Source organism: Falco punctatus (genome assembly GCF_963210335.1).
Source record: "Falco punctatus genome assembly, contig: scaffold_30, whole genome shotgun sequence".
Classification (NCBI taxonomy): Eukaryota; Metazoa; Chordata; class Aves; order Falconiformes; family Falconidae; genus Falco; species Falco punctatus.
In genome coordinates, this window is record NW_027660235.1 from 2046269 (window position 1) to 2062967 (window position 16699).

General features: G+C 53.7%; 1 protein-coding gene and 1 pseudogene across 2 annotated transcripts in view; one reads left to right on the forward strand and one right to left on the reverse strand.

Annotated features, from left to right (window-relative positions):
• LOC308057486 (uncharacterized protein) overlaps window positions 1-16699 on the reverse strand; it is a gene marked incomplete at its 5' end in the record, with an annotated part of 607752 nt that overhangs the window by 483441 nt on the left and 107612 nt on the right. The gene's annotated exons all lie outside the window — the stretch shown is intronic.
• LOC308057457 (olfactory receptor 14C36-like) lies at window positions 10775-12449 on the forward strand (annotated as a pseudogene). The gene has a single exon. The product of its transcript is annotated as an olfactory receptor 14C36-like (transcript).

Here is a 16699-nt window from a genome sequence, read left to right on the forward strand (position 1 = left end):
GTCTGTCTCCACAGGCTCCATCCAGGCAGGCATCCTCCACAGCCTCTCCAGTTTTTCCTCCCTCCTCCAGAATGAGAAACCTCCAAGCCCAGGCACAGATCACCCGGATGTGGCCACAACAGTGCTGTGTCAAGGGGGATGATGCTGAGTCAAGGGGGATGATCAATCCTTCTTCTGAGTGGCCACCTATGGTGAAAATCTCAGAATCAGCAAAGGAGGACAGCCAATGGCCAGGGAGGAAAGGGAAAGGAGAGGTGGGCTACTTGCATGGGAGGATACAAGGGTGGTCACCGAGAAGCAATTGTGCATGGGAAAGGAGGGAAAAAGGTAGGAAAGGGTGAAGAACAGGAATCCATAGGAAGCAGCCAAGCAGCCCTGCATCTGAGCAGCAAAGCTTGGAGTGGGAAAAGAACGTCGCAGGTCACCTGACACACTTTCTGTTAGGCTTCAACCGCTGCTGGAAACCGGAGTGATTTCCCTGCCATCATGAAGGCAAGATCCATGGTGGATGCAGATCCAGAATCATTCATGCTGGAAGGGACCTCCGGAGGTGTCCAGGCCTACGTGCTGCTCAGAGAACGATCAGTTATGGGGTTGAAGCAAGTAGCTCAGGCTTTCCTTCAAGTGGGGCTTGAAAAGCTCCAAGGATGGACATGGCACAAGCTCTGTGGGACATCTGCTCCACTGCTTGACTGTCTTCATGGGGAAGGACATTGTCTTCCCCTGCTTCAGCTGATGCCCATTGGCCCTCACAGTCCCATCACGCACAAGAGGCAAGACCCTGGCTGCCTTTTCCTGCTGATATGACCCAAGAAGATATGGGAAGGCTGTTATTAGGTGTCCCCAAAGCCTCCTCTTCTCCTGGCTTTGCACCTTTCAAATAAGGCCCATGGCATCCTGGCCTGCATTAGGAAGAGCACTGCCCAAGGGTTGGTGGAGGGGATCTTTCCTCTCTACTCAGCCCTGCTACAGTTTGTCTTGTTGACTTGCTCTTGATTTCTACTTTACCAGAGTCACCCATTCTTGACTGAAAGGTGCCGTCCACATTTTTCACCATTCCTGCCTTGTCTTTTGTTCAAAACAAGTCCAGGAAGCGTTTGTGCCATGTTGGCCAGGGATCATTGCTGCGATGGATTGACGGGACGCAGGGTGATACAAGCCAATGTCAATTTATTGTACAGTAGCACGAGTTTATATACATTTCAGAAGCTGCGCGTTTTAAACAGATTGGTTCTTGAAGCTGTGTGTTTTAAACAGATTGGTTCTTGAAGCTGCATGTTTTAAACAGTTGGTTCTTGAAGCTGCGCGTTTTAAACAGATTGGTTCTTGAAGCTGCGCGTTTTAGACAGGTTGGTTCTTGAAGCTGCGCGTTTTAAACAGGTTGGTTCTTGAAGCTAAGCATTGCATCCTAGGCAATCCCCAACTCATGGTTAACTACCATCAATTAACAGCAAGGTGTTACCTTTCCTTCCCAGCATCCGTCCCCCACTCCCCTATGCTCTCTCAGCATGGCTCAGCATGTTAATTGTTGTGTCTATTCACACTCCTTGTCTTCCCAGGGTTAGTGACCTCCAAGCTCGAGCACATTCCCTTCAGCTAACTGATTGCCACGCATGGTCCTAGTTTCCAGCCCGCTCCTGCAGACCATCTTCCACTTTCCCTTCAACCAAGGCCTTCAAGTAAAGGTCCCTTTCTCTAGCGGTCTAAAGGAGATGTCGTTCTCCTTCTAACCTTCGTCAGGAGGTTGAGAGAATCTGAGCAGAAGACCTTTGCACATGCAGGACTTAGTGATGAGTGTCACAGCAAACCTGAGCAGGCCTGTGCTGTGCTCCATGTACCTCTTGGCCTTCAGGCTGACCTGTGCTGAGTGTGTCCCTGGGTTGCAGAACAAGCCATATTGGAAGAAGAAATCTGCAGGAAGCTGCTGGTGAATGGCCAACCGCACGCCCTTACCTTTGTCTGGGACTGCAGTTACCAACTCCCAAGTGAACATCTCCTCTTAGAACACGAGAAGTGATGACTAGAATGGGTTTCCCTGGCACAAAACACTTCAAGAGCTCACAGGAGACAATGTGGGATAAGCCTTCTGCAGGCAGGATCTGCCCCTCTTGCTGCACCACTCTCCCAACGCTGTAAACTCCGTGTTCCCGGCCTCGGAAGGGACGGAATACAGCTGACACGATTGTCTCTGTGTGAGGAGAGTTTGCTCTAACCAAGGCCATTTGAAATGACACTTTGTCTCAGAGTCCAAGTGCCTTTCTTACTGCAGCCATAACCATCTGGGCTGCTGATGGCCAATCCCCCAAGAGAATGGGACACTCCAGGGACCTCAAACTCGCCTTCATGGCCACATGCCTCCTGGTGGCCTATGAGCTTCTCAGATGTAATGGGTGTCATAATGATAGCCCAGATCATCAGCCTGCTTGTGGCCTCGGTTACTCCTTGGTTAGCGGTTCCTGAATGGGAGAAGGCAGCGATAACGAGATGCACAGCAATGGAAGAGATGGCCAAGGACCCTGCAGGTGCCACGAAGGCTTTGCAGGAAGAAGTGTGAGAAATAGCCCCGAGAGCTGTGCAAATTGGAATGGCATTAGATATGAAGCTGGCGTCTGAAGGCAGAGTCTGTGCTGGTTTTAATACCAGCTGTTGCGTATACGTAGATCAAAGTGGGAGAATTTCTACAGATACATGTGTAAAAAAAAAAATAATTGGAAAACATTTTAATATTTGTCGTGAGTTCCAGAAGGTTTGCGCCTTCTATGAAATTGAAGTCAATTGGAATATTCTGACGTCCTGGTTTCCTGATTTACAACTATGGGTTAAGAAGTTCATCTCCAGATACCTTCCTCCTCTTTCTCTTTGATCACTCCAATCCATTTTACCTATGTAGCTTCTGCTTTAAGGTTTAGAGAGGAAAAGCTGGACTGTCTTTCAGTAGCGTCTGTAATTTTCCCTATGGGCAACTCTTCAGTAGTGGCAATAGACCTCATGGGGATTTGCTTGAACTCACAAGTATACAGCTGAGAAATGTATTTTTTATTTATTAATTTCTAACCTACTACCCCCCCACACACACACGATAATTAATCCCTCTTTTATTCCTGTGTACACCCTGTTCTCTAAGGAAAGCAGCCAATAATTACTGCCAAGAATTTGCTATATTCAGCTGCAGAGTTGGTTGAAGAAGTCTGATGTCAAGTGATGTAAGTCTCATGGAGCTGAGGAAAGAAATCGTGAGGCTGGAGAGCTGAGGAGCAAGGCTGTCCACACAGTGATTAGCTGCAGGGACTGCTTTTCCTACCTGTCTGCACCTCCTCAGGAGACACTGTGCATCAATAGCAATTGGAAAAGCCTTCTATCAATTCCCCAAAGTGCTCATTACCTGCCTTTCTCTTTCACTGTGCAGCTGAAACTTATCTCATGAAGTGTAGGAGCCAAACTTGAAGACCAGATGGCCCTGATGGAGGAGACTGGGCTCAAAAGGGCTTTCTGTCTTGTCATGAGCCCAGGGTGTCTGTGGTGCTGTGGACTTCAGGTGTTCAGAGGAGACTGAAGAAGCCTCTCAAGAACACCAAGTCAGGAGCAAAGCCCACCGTCCCTGGAAGCGTTAATGGGCCCCGCTGAGGGCCATGGCTGAGAAAGCCTCCCCATGGCCTTGTTAGAGCCCATCCTTGGAGGCTGTGAGTGCAGGTAGGCAAAGGCGCTGTGCAGGCAGCTCTGCTGCTGAGCAAAGCCTTGGCTTGCTTGATGAAGCAGAAAGGCCAAGCCGTGACCTGCAGCCTGTGGGGAGGTCGGTGCTGTCCCTCACACAGGGCTCAGGGCTCTTCCTGGGGACCATGGAAGGTGGGCATCCAATGCCCAGTGAAGGCCAGCAATGGCACAGCAACTTCCAGCTTCCCCATGGGGCTGCAAGGAGGCAACGATGCCCCCGTGCCGTGAGGACATCATGTCTTGTCATGGCCCTCAGAGGCAGAGACAGCTGCCACAGCCAAGGGGACACAGACCTGGGTTCTACTGGTGCCTTCCAGCCTTGCCAGTGCCCTCTGCCATCCCCACCATAGGCTGTCCTGCATGGTTGGAGCCCTGCCCCTGTTTCCCTGCAGGCTGTAGGCACCATCTCGCTGCCCTGCCTTGCTCTCACCCCAACATTGCCATACCTTTGCTGAGGTACCTCCACTCTCACCGGCTGTTCCTTGAAACACAAACCATGGGCTGATCCAGGCTCCCTCTGGCTGAGCCCTCGCACCGCAGCAGGACCCCTGGAGTGACAGTTCTTCCTGCTGAGCTCCAGTCTCTGCTTTCCTAGTTGAAACTTGGTGACATTTTTTCCTCTCTCCTGCTGTTTTCCCCTGCCCAGGAAAGGTTTACCATCTCAGAAAATACCCTTCCAGCAGGGAATGCAGCCAGGAAGCCTTTTCTTATGCTCTGCTCTCTCACCAGAGAGAAGGAATACTCCCATGGTCTCCCAAACCACGTAACTGCTGCTGGCCTTTCAGCTTCTTCCAGGGACATGACCAAGCCATGTGCCTGCTGCTGTCCCATCATGTCCCCAGGCAAAAACAACCCCTATCCCAGCCCTTCTCCTGGATGGGGCTATGGGGTCCCTTGGCAGAGGGACTGTCCCAGCCACGTTCCTGATGCTGGCCTGTCACCTCCAGAGGCAGAACTGACCTCACAGGCCCCTCGCAGCCAGGCACGTCCTCCTGCATGAGGAGTTCCTGAGACCGTTTTTCCCTCCCAATGCCACACCCCTCCATCACCCTCATTCTGGCCCAGGTCCTGACCACAGAAGAGCATGCTTGTTTCATCAGATTTGTCAAATATCTTTCCCACAAGCCATTTCCCACAAACTCATTTTCAGCTCAGCCCCTCTATTTGTGTTGACGCATTTTATATATGCCTTTATAGCTCTATGGTGTTTTTTCAGGTCGGACTGACCTCTGGAGGTCATCGCGTCCACCCCTCCAGCTGAGGCAGGGTCACCTAAACCAACTTTCTCAGCAACTTGTCTAGGTAGGCTTGCAATATCATAGAAGCACAGAAACAGAGAATCATTTAGCTTGGAAAAGACCTTAAAGATCATCAAATCCAAATGTAAACTCAGGACGGCCAATTCCATCACTAAATCATGCCATGAAGAATTGCATCTACCTCTATTGAAACACCTCCAGGGCTGGTGATTCCACCAGCTCCCTGGTTCCAATGCTTGAGCACCTTTGCAGTGAAGATGTTTTTCCTCATATCCAATCTGAATCTCTCCTGGTGTAACTTGAGGCTCTTGCCTCTTGTCCTGTCACTTGTTATCTGGCAGAAGACTCCTACCCACCCCATCTACAACCTCCTTTCAGGTACTTCTAGAGAGCAGTAAGGTCCCCCCTGAGCCTCCTACTACCCACACTAAACAACTCAAGTCCCCTCAGTCGCTCTTCATCCAAGCAGGGATCCAGACCCTTCACCAGTTGTGTTGCCCTTCTCTGGAAATGCTCCAGGACCTCAACGTTTCTCTTGAAGAGAGGAGCCCAAACCAGAAACACGTTGTTTGAGGTTTGACTTCAGCAGTGCCGAGTACAGGGGGTTCATCACTGCTCTGGTCCTGCTGGCCACGCTCTTTCTGATACCAGACAGGATGCTATTGGCCTTCTCGGCCTCCCCAGCACACTGATGGCTCATGCTCAACCGTCTGTCAACCCTCACCCTCAGGGTGCTTCCCCAGCAGGCAGCCTTCCAGCCACTCTGGCCCAAGCCTGTAGCCTTGTGTGGGGCTGTTGTGACTCAAGTACAGAACTGGCACTTCTCCTGGTTGAACCTCATACGACTGGACTCATCCAAATTATCCAACCTGTGCAGATGCCTCCGCAGAGCTTTACTACCCTCATGGAGATCAACACTGCCACGCCACTTGATGTTGTATGCAAACTCACTGAAAGTGCACTCAATCCCCTTGTCTGGGTCACTGATGAAGTTCTGAAACAGGACTGGCCCCAGCACTGAGCCCTGGGGAACGCCACTGCTTATGGGCCATCGTCACCTGGATGTCACTCCATTTACTACCCCTCTTGGGGCTTGCCTGTCCAGCCAGCTCTAACCCAGCGTGGAGAACACCCACCGAAGCCATGAGCAGCCAGTTTCTCCAGGAGAATGCAGTGGGAGATGGAGCCAAAAGGCTTTCCTAAGGTCCAGGTAGACAGCATCCACAGCCTTTCCCTCATCTACTGGGCAGGCCACCTTGTCCCAGCAGGAGATCAGATTCATTCGGCAGGACCTGCCTTTCATAAACCCATGCAGGCTGGTCCTGACCTCCTGGTTTTCCTGCGGCTCCTGTGCGATGGCGCTCAGGATGATCAGCTCCACAACCTTCCCTGGCACTAAGATCAGGCTGACAGGCCTGTAGTTATCCCGATCCTCCCTCCTACCCTTCTTGTAGGTGGGCACCACTTGACTAACATTCAGCCTTCTTGGGCCTCCCCAGTTAGCCAGCACTGTTGAAAGTCATCGCTGTGCTGAGGCAATAGAGAAACAGACCAATGATTTTCAAAGTGTCCCTGCATCACGGGATGTCCATGCTCAAGGACACAATCAAAAGCACCTTGTCCTTTCTGGGTATGAGGTTCACGGGAACCACATGTCCTCTGGGGCTGCAGAGGCATCACTGGCAGCAATGCCTTCTCCTGCAGCACTGCACAGTCCAGCCCTGCATGTCTCTGGTCCCAGGGACAGCATGGATTGCTCTCCTTAGGGACATCTCATTTCACCTTCACAGTGACCTCTGCCCACCACCCCAGCATGCTCTGCAGCAAAACATTTTGCTGGCGTGTGACCTTGGACACTTGGTACCCATTATTATTTTTGTTGTTACATGTCTGAGCTTGGCCCAGGTGACACAGGTGTGGTTCAGGGTAACTCTGCTCTGAAATAACCTAAATCAGGGAGAGGAAGGGGAAAAGTCTTATTTAAGCAGCGTGAGGAAGCCTTAGGATCAATAACCTCACATCTTCTTGGGGAATTTAGAGATCCTGTGGGTTGACACGGCCAGGCTTTGGCAGTGGTTTGGAGGTGTTTGTAGGGCTGGCAGAGGTGAGAAGAGACCAAGAGCTGACTCCATGGCCATAACAGCCACTTTCATTTGACTCCAAAATGGACCAGCCCCTGCCCAAACCTGAGCCAAGAAGCAATTCTAGTGGCACCTCTGTGATACCCTATGGCAGAAAGGACAAAACACAACGGGAGAGGAGTGAGAATTATGTGAGAGAACAACCCTATAGACATCAAGGTGAGTGAAGAAGGAGGGGAGCAGCGAGACAGAGGCTTGGTGGGATCCTGCAAGCCAGTGGTCAAGTAACCACCTGCCGACAGTCACAGGGCAGCACAGTGACAATGCTCCTTTAGGTGTCTGCAGGCACTTTGCATCGGCATTCTAGCACAGCTGCCAGATGGGCCAGCAGCTGTGATGCTCCCCTGGATCTGAAACCCTGCATCATTCGTGTCCACCTTGGTTCTAGGAGCAAAGAAACGGTGGAGTCTCATCTCCCAGGGGGAGTGAGGCAGGAGAGCAGCAGAGTGCAGGCCCCAGGTCACACACTGGCAGGCTGTGGCCTGTGCAGAAGGAGGGAACGCTCCTTCGGGTGCCCTGGAATTGCCCCACAAGCATAAACTCCATTTTCAATGTTGGACCTGTTGGAGGCTGCTGTCCTTGCCGAGCAGCTGTGCTGAGCTCTGCCACCTGCCCTGGCACTTGGTTCCCTCAGTGTCACAGCTCTGTCTGCAACAGGACGGGCTCCAGCTGCCTCTGCGTGGGCCCCTGGCTGAGAGCACTGCTGCACATCTGGGCTGAAGCCCCCCAGCTGTGGCACCAGCCCAGCTCTGCCTGGCCATAAGGCAACTGGTACCAAGTGTCCCCGAGCCCGTGGGTGCAAAGGCTTTGCTTCAGAGCAGAGACGTGGCCTGGGCAAAGGAGAGCTGAGTCTTGAGCCCTCGGACTGTGCAATGAAGTGCTGAAATGGGCTCTGCAGGGCTTACTGAAGCACTGAGGACATCCTCCCTGCCCTGCCTGCAGAACCACCAGACACACACGTACACACACGCTCCGTTAGGAGTACTTGGATCCTTTGCTGTAGTCTTCCTGGTGTTCTGTCTAGTAATGGGTTAACAAAAGTTGATACTCATGCAGAAAACTTTTTCTAGTAAGGGAATTGCCAGTGCTGGAAATAAGTGTGTCCCCCCAGGTGAGGCAAGGCCCATGAGGGATTGCCTCATCCTGCTGCCCAGCAGGTTCCCCTGCAGCCCCAGGGACAGCTGGAGGGAGCCCAGAGGGGCAGAGGAGGGAGGCAGGGAGAGCTCAAAAGCAGCCCTTGGTGGGAGGCTGCTGAGAGCTCCCTGCTGGAGAAATCTGCAGAGCCCTTGAGCCGGTAAGTGTGTGGCTGCAGGGCAATGCCTCTGCAGTTGCTAGCCGGGTCTGCAGCAGCTGGGGCACCCCCGGCCTGTGGGACCGTGTGGGAGCCTTTTGCTGTGGAGGAGGCCAGTGTGCTGCAGAGCAGGGCTTCCCTGCTGCGGCGTGGGAGGGCCAGGGCATGTGGGCTGCCTTGTGCCAGGGCCGGCTGCAGGGCTGTGAAGGTGGCTGTGCAGGCAGGGGTGCCCAGGGCTGTCCTTGCCAGCAGGGTCCCTGCAGCCACGGGGGCTGTGTGCTGGGGCAGGGGCTCTGCCGCCTGCCAGGGGCAGCTCTCAGTCTGCCGGGGGGCTCCCCACAGCTCTGGGGGCGTATGGACTGAGCCCCGAGAGGGAAGGATCTCTCTGCTGTTGAGAGTGTGCTGCATGGCTGAATGCTGCTTACAAGGATAGGTTACCCTCAAAATATGTCTGGATGAGACTTCTCGTATCGAAGGTCAGCACAGGGATTGCTATGATAAATCCAGGGCTCTCCTCAATCTGTGTTTTCAGCTTTCTGTTGTTGGGGGCAGGAGAGGGAAGGCAGAAATGTTAATGGAGATCTCGAGTTTGAAGATGTCCCTGAGACTGCCAGCTGTAACTCTGAGTGATGAGGAGGTCTGCCAGGAGCCTCCTGAAGTGCCCTCAGCCACTCCTCCGCCTATGAACAGCAGCAGCAGCACCTTTGCTGGAGCCATCAGGGTCGTTCTGAGCTGCCCTTTTCCCCCTGCGGACAGGACCCTGCGCCCAGCCAGTGCCCTGCAGAGAGGCACGTTTGTGCGGGGCCAGTGCACAGAGGCAGAGATGTGGTCTGTGAGCGCTGACAGGGAAAACCTGGCACAGGGAGATACCTCCCACAAGGAAAATCTCCTGACATCAAGGATATTGCAAGGACTGATAGGAAACTTCAGACAGAATTGTTGTTGAAAGCAGAATCAGAAAGCTCTCTCTGACCATGTGCAGTGCAGACCCCTTTCTCTGAGGCATCCCCCTGGCTGCTCTCCCCCCAGCAAAGCCTCTGCCCTCAGGGCTGGGGGTCCCGAGGTGTGAGCCACCCCCTCTGCAGCCAGAGCTCCAGCAGAGCCGCGGTGCAGCTCTGCAGCCACGTGCCCCGGTCCTTCTGCAGAGCACAGGGGCTGAGAGCAGCTGCCCGGCAATGTTGGTGTGTGGGAGGTGGCGAGCAGAGCTGGGCAAGGGCAACGCTGCCCTCAGTGCCTGGCACGCTCGCCCTGGACACTGTTACCTAGACCGTCAGTGCAATTTTACTTCTTTCTCTGACTTTTGGGGTTAGTTTTATTCTCTTGCTCTTGCTGTCAGGCTCTCTGGGGCTGGGTGTTTCAGCTGCAGAGTCACACTCTGACCTTGTGGGTCCTCTCCTGCAGGTGTGTCCATGGGAACAGGTGTCCCAGCTTTTCTCTCAGCTGTGGGGCTGTGGGCAATGCCCTATGTGGGGCTGGGCAATGGGCTGGTTCTCCCTGAACCTGATGCTCTTGTTAGGGCACTTGGCTACCTCCTTGAAGTTCCCTTCCAAGCAGTGAGTTGCCCTCCAGAATGGAAACCTGTCCCCTCGCACCCATTAGTGATCTGAAAGCCCCACGTAGAGGCGTAGAGTTTCTGTGATGGAGAAAACGCTGTTGGGGAGGATGAAATGAGCTGTGTATCCTTTGCTGTGGGTGGGATGCTGAGTTCTGATGAAAGCCTACAACCTTTACTGGTCTGTGGTGGGTCAGTCTGTTCTCAGCAGTGTATTGTGGTATTTCAGGGTAACATGGGAGTGTGGCCACCATTCATCTCAGAAAGGTGCAAGCCCACAGAAACCGGGAACCAGATGGACAGACCACCTCCCCCCACTGTGCACTCACCCACAGGCAATCCTCTTGCCTCACAGACCTCACTCTGTTCCACCGGAGGGCAGCAAAAATGCTCTGAGTTTCTGACATCCGAGAATATTCAACAGGAGAGATGGAGGGGAGCTGTGAAAATAACTAAAACTCCCTTAAAATGCCTTCACCCTTCCCGTTCCTTAGCACTGGCGCTGCAGACGCTGACCAGCCCTTCTGCGTTGGCACTGGTTTCACAGGACAAAGTTAAACACCAGGACTGGTCCCTGCCCCCACCCACTGCTGCAGAGTGGGGCTGGCTGGTCAAGAGCCCGTTGGCAGACGCCCTGCCCTTCATCGCCCACACGGCCAGCACCAAGCAGGGCTGCAGCCACACAGCTGCAGGAAGGTCTCCGAGAAAAGAGAGGGATGTCTGTGTGTGACGGGGGGGTGGTCTGTGGGAAATGGCTTTGATTTTGCTTGCAGAAGTCTCCCCTAAATTATCACTGTCTTCTTCTCCTATGACAGGTTCATATGCCCAGAGGCAGCAGATGTCCAACAGCAGCTCCATCACCCAGTTCCTCCTCCTGGCATTTGCAGACACGCGGGAGCTGCAGCTCTTGCACTTCTGGCTCTCCCTGGGCATCTACCTGGCTGCCCTCATGGCCAACGGACTCATCATCACCACCATAGTGTGCAACCACCACCTGCACACCCCCTGTACTTCTTCCTCCTCAACCTCTCCCTCCTCGACCTGGGCTCCATCTCCACTATTGTCCCCAAAGCCATGGCCAACTCCTTCTGGGACACCAGGGACATCTCCTACTCAGGATGTGCTGCACAGCTCTTCCTGATTGTCTTTTTCCTTTCAGCAGAGTATTTTCTCCTCACCGTCATGGCCTATGACCGCTTTGTGGCCATCTGCCAGCCCCTGCACTACGGGACCCTGCTGGGCAGCAGAGCTTGTGTCCACATGGCAGCAGCTGCCTGGGCCAGTGGGTTTCTCTGTGCTATGCTGCACACGGCCAATACACTGTCACTGCCCCTCTGCCAAGGCAATGCCCTGGGACAGGTCTTCTGTGAAATCCCACAGATCCTCAAGCTCTCCTGCTCACACACCTACCTCAGGGAAGTTGAGCTTCTTGTGGGTAGTGCCTTTTTATTCTTTGGGTGTTTTGTTTTCATTGTTCTGTCCTACGTGCAGATCTTCAGGGCTGTGCTGAGGATCCCCTCTGAGCAGGGACGGCACAAAGCCTTTTCCACGTGCCTCCCTCACCTGGCCGTGGTCTCCCTTTTTGTCAGTACCGTCTTGTTTGCATACCTGAAGCCTCTCTCCATCTCCTTCCCATCCCTTGACCTGGTGGTGTCAGTTCTATACTCGGTGGTGCCTCCAGCACTGAACCCCCTCATCTACAGCATGAGGAATGAGGAGCTCAAGGGTGCAATGTTCAAACTGATAGATGGATGTTTTTCTGAATGAATAAATTTATGAATAGCATTTATAATGTAATTTATCACAGACCCAGACTGTCTTCTGAATTTGTTGTAGTTGCTCATGGTATTTCATTTCTGATAAAGGTGTCGTCCCCATTCTAAATTCCTTCTGTGGTTTTCTTTTCTGAAGGTGCCCTGCTCTCTCTTCATCTAACAAAGCCAAAGGGCCATTAAACCACTATGTTTTTCCTGGGATTCTTCCTTCCAAGGCCTTTCTGGAGCTGCAGGGGTAGTTCCTGTATCCACAGACAGAGGGGAAAAGGTTCCTGGCATGGCAGCAGTACCAGGGAACACCACCACTTTTGGCTCTCCAATACTGTCCTCCTTCCACTTCCACACTCCCCTTCTGACCCCCTGCCTTGGTGTAAGCCCTGAGTGCTCTGGCAGCTTGGTCACCGCCGTGCTGCGTGGCAGTCCTGTGAGCGCAGGCAGGGGCAGGCAACGGGCACTCTGTGATGGTGCTGGCCTCCATCAAATGTTCTGGATTTGTGGAGACCACCAGAATGCAGCACTGCAACGTGCTTCCTTGAACCGAGGTCCCCGTGCCCATTGCTCATGACGAGGGCCATCTCCGCGAGGTGCCGAGCAGGGCGCGACACCCCCGGGCTGAGGTGCTGCCAGCCTCTGGCAGGGGCAGCAGGAGGCCAGGCAGTCACTGTGCCCGCTGCAGTGCTCTGCCTCCGCACGTGCCAGGGACGGGCTCGTGCCTCTGAGCACCCCTGTGTGCGTGAGGCTGGGGTTCAACCATGCCAGGAGTGCGTGACGCCAGCTGAGGTAGGGACACCTCCCAGGGCACCGCCGTTCCTGCGTGTGACTGCAGGAACAAAGGCCACTGTCCCAGGGAGATTCATCTCACCTGCCTTGGGCAGGCTCATTGCAAGTGCCTCTGCCTGATCACGGCACCCTTTCTGGATGGTGCCCTCAAATGTGTCTGAGCAATCAGGGAGGTTCTGGGGTCCTGGCAAAAGGCAGACATCCAGCCTTTGTTCAGGAAAAGCAAGAAGGACAATTGGGAGAAATACAGGCTGGTCATCCTCACCGTAGTGTCTGGGGAAATGATGGTGGAAATACTCCTGCAGCCAGTTCCAGGTAGTTGTGGGACATCAAAGGGATTGCTGCACCCATACGTATTGAGGCAAGAAGGGAATGTTTCGTACCTGGACCTTTGCAAGGGGTTTGACTTTTTCTCCTGCCGTTTCTGTATAGGCAGATGGGTGACTTCTGGAGTGAAGAAATGGAGGACACTGTGGGTGGGAAGTTGCCTGGCGGCTTGTGGCTATGTCTCGAGCTAGCTCAACGGCGTCAGGGGCGAAACCCGACCTTGGGAGAGAGACACAGTTATGCCTGTTGGAAGGAGGCCATGGGAGCAAGAGGAGAACCTTGAAGACAGGGAGTGGTCTGCAGAGCTTGTGGCCTTGTAGATAAAGGGAGTTGCTGAGCTGCTGTGTCTGTAATAAAAAAAGAGCCCAGAGTTGAAAGTTGCTGAGCACAGTTACAGGCTGACACGTCAGCCCCCTGCAAAGGTATAAAAGGCTTGCTTGATTTTAATAAAGTGTCTTCGAAGTGTCTTCAAGTGTCTTTGTGCCTTCAATCCGCTCCCAGAGTCGGTGCATCATACGCCACAGGGGCTCAAGACCAAATGTCACCAGTGGTCAAGTCCTCCTGGTGGCCACTGACTAGTGACATCTTCCAGTGCAAGCAGTTGGGCCAACTGTGTTGAATGTCTTGATTGTCTCCCAGTACAAGCTGACAAAGTGGCTTTTCAGACCCTTCTGTGGATGATGCCAAAGTGAGCAGAGCCCTTGAGAGATGCCATCCAGTTCACCCTGCCCATAGCAGGACAGCTGGACAAGGGGATTTACAGGGGCCTCTCCCAACCTGAGATATTCTAGGACTCATTGACTCACTTCCCTGGAGAGCTCAGTTGGGATGGGATAGCAGGGGGAAGAAGGGAAAACAGAGGCGCAGAAGCAGAGACAAAACAGGGTCCAGTAGAAACAGAGCAGTTCCCCTGAGGAATGTTCTTCCACCCAAACGGTAGGTAGGAAATCCATGAGATAAATTGGCTGAGAGAAGCTTCCCTTTATCTGCTGGGTGCTGGGCCACGGGCAGGGTGACGGCTGAGGACGGTATCTCGTGGTCAGTTGTGTCTCAGGGACTCACATTCCAGCAGGAAGCCAATGGCTGTGACGGGGGCAGTGAGGCCAGTTCTGCCTGCGGAGGGGACAGCCCAACAGCAGCAATGTGCCTGGGAAAGGGGCGGTGAGGTCACCTCTGCCTGAAACAGCGCGTAGGGCAGCCCCTGACTCATGGCTGGGACACGTGCTGTTAAGCTCCATCTGCCCGTGTCTCGGGAGGGCCAGCAGAAGGCCCCTGGGTGGCACATGGGCTGTGAGATCCCCTCTGCCTAAGGACCTGGGCTCACTCCACCCAGGGGCTTCTTTCTTGCTTGTCACGTCGCTGCTGCCTGAGAACATGGCAGCACAGCAGCAGGCACACCGCTTGCTCATGCCTATGCGAGAAGCTGAAAGGCTCGCAGCCTTGGAAGAGCGCGGTGAGGCCGTGGCATGGTCAGGGGAAAGGCCACCAGGAGGGTGACGGGTCGGGATGCCCGCCTGAAGGGTGGTTTCCCAGGTGGTGGAGCTTTCCTTGGAGGTAGGGAAGAGCAGGAGGGAGAAGCACTGCCAGCCAGTGCAGCTGGGAAAGTGGAGACTGGAGGTCAGGAGGAGGAAATGTCACTCAAGGGCTTGTGCTGTGGTGGGAGACGTCGTCCAGAAGGAGTGTGAGATCAGTCCATGTCTGTGTGTTTGCAGGAACAGCGTGTGAGGGTGGGCAGACATGAGTGCATGTGTGGCAAGGGCAGGGTGAGAGCAAGGTGGGGAAGCCAGATGGGTGCCTGCAGCCTGCCGGGGAAAAGCAGCAGCTGTGGGACAGCGTAGGACAGCGTGAGATGGAAGGCAAAGGGCACGGGCAAGGCTGGAAGTCACCAAGAGAACCCAAGGGTTGTCCCCTTGCGTACGGCCATTGTCTCTGCCACCAAGGCCTATGAGAAGGCGAGTTGTCCTCTGGCCCTGGGGCCTCATGGCCTCCTTGTGACCACTTGCACTGAATTCTTCTCCCTTGAGTGATACTGCCTAGTGAAAGTTCCCAGCATTGGCCACAGCCTGCCACCCTGAGGCCCGGCACCTGCACTCCACTGCTCTCCTGCCTCACTGCCCCTGGGAGATGAGACTCCATCATTCCTTTGCTGCTGGAGCCAAGGTGGACAGGGCTGACACAGGGTTTCAGATCCAGCTGAGCATCACAGCTGTTGGCCCATCTGGCAGCAATGCTAAAATGCTGATGTAAAGAACCTACAGACACCTAAAGGAACGTTGTCGCTGTGCTGACCTGTGAACGTCGGGGTCAGTGGGTTGACTATTGGCCTCCATGAGCCCAGCAAGCCTCTCCCTCACTGCCCCCCCTCCTTCTTCACTCACTTGGTGTTTGTAGGGCTGTTCCTGTGCCTTGTTTCTCACGCCTTTCTCTTACAAACACTGCACACTGTCTTATGGCCTTTCTTGCACTGGTTTTTCACAGAGAGAATTCACAGCTAGAATTACTTATGAGCTCAGGGAGGTAGCAGGTCCATTTCAGAGCCAGCTGAATGTGGCTTTCTTGGCCATGGGGCCAACTCTTGACCTCTTCTCACCTTTGTCAGCCCTACAAACCCCATGACCACTCCCAAACCCTTGCCATGTAAACCCACGGGGTCAGAAAAGTCCCCAGTAAGATGTGAGGTCATTGATCCTAAGGCTTCCTCAGGCTGGTTAAGTAAGAGTTTGGCCCCTTGCTCTCCCTGGTTTAGGTTCTTTATGGCAGAGAAGGGACGCGTTGGACCTCAGCTGTGGCACCAGGGCCAAGATCAAACATGTAACAAAAATAGCGGGTACCAAGTACCCAAAGTCCAATACATGCGAAATTTTGCTGCAGAGCATCCTGGGGTGGTTGGCAGGTGGCACTGTAACGGTGAAATGCAATGTCCCTAAGGAGAGGAAACCCAGCTGTCCTCAAGACCAGAGGGACAAAGGGCTGGACTGTGCAGTGCTGGCAGGAGAGGACATGTCTGTCTGTGTTGCCTCTGCAGCCCCAGAGGACATGTGGTGCAGGTGAACCTCATGTCCAGGGAGGACAAAGTGCTTTGGAAAGTGTCCTTGGCTACGGACATGCCGTGATCCAGGAACACTGTGAAAACCGTTGGTCTGTTTCTCTAAATGCATTCCCCCAGGGGTGACTATCAAGACTCCTGGCTATACTGGGGAGGCACCAGAAGCCTAGGGGTTAGTCAAAGTGGTGCCCACCTACAAGAAACGTAGAAAAGAGGTTCCTAGGACTGTCAACCTGATCGTAGTGCCAGGAAGGTTGTGGAGCTGATCATCCTGAACAACAGCCAACAGCAAGCATAGGACAAGCAGGAGGTCAGGACGAGCTAGCACAGATCTATGAAAGGCAGGTCCTGCTTGATGAATCTGATCTCATTTTGTGACAAGGTGGCCTGCCTAGCGGATGAGGGAAAGCCTGGGGGTGTTCTCTACCTGGACCTTAAAAAAGCCTTGGACAACATCTCCCACTGCATTCTCCTGGAGAACCTGGCTGCTCATGGCTTCGGTGGGTGTTCTCCACGCTGGGTTAAAGCTGGCTGGACAGCCAAGCCCCAAGAGGGGTAGTAAATGGAGTGATACTCACGTGACGACCCATAATTACTGGTGATCCATGGGCTCAGTGTTGAGGCCAGTCCTGCTTCAGAACTTCATCAATGATCTGGATTGAGTGCACCCTCAGTGAGTTTGCATACAACACCAAACTGGGTGGCAGTGTTGATCTCCATGAGGGCAGTCAAGCTCTGCAGAGGGATCTGCACAGGTTGGAGTGTTCAGCTGAGTCCAGTTGTATGAAGTTCATCCAGGATAAGTGCCAGTTCTGCA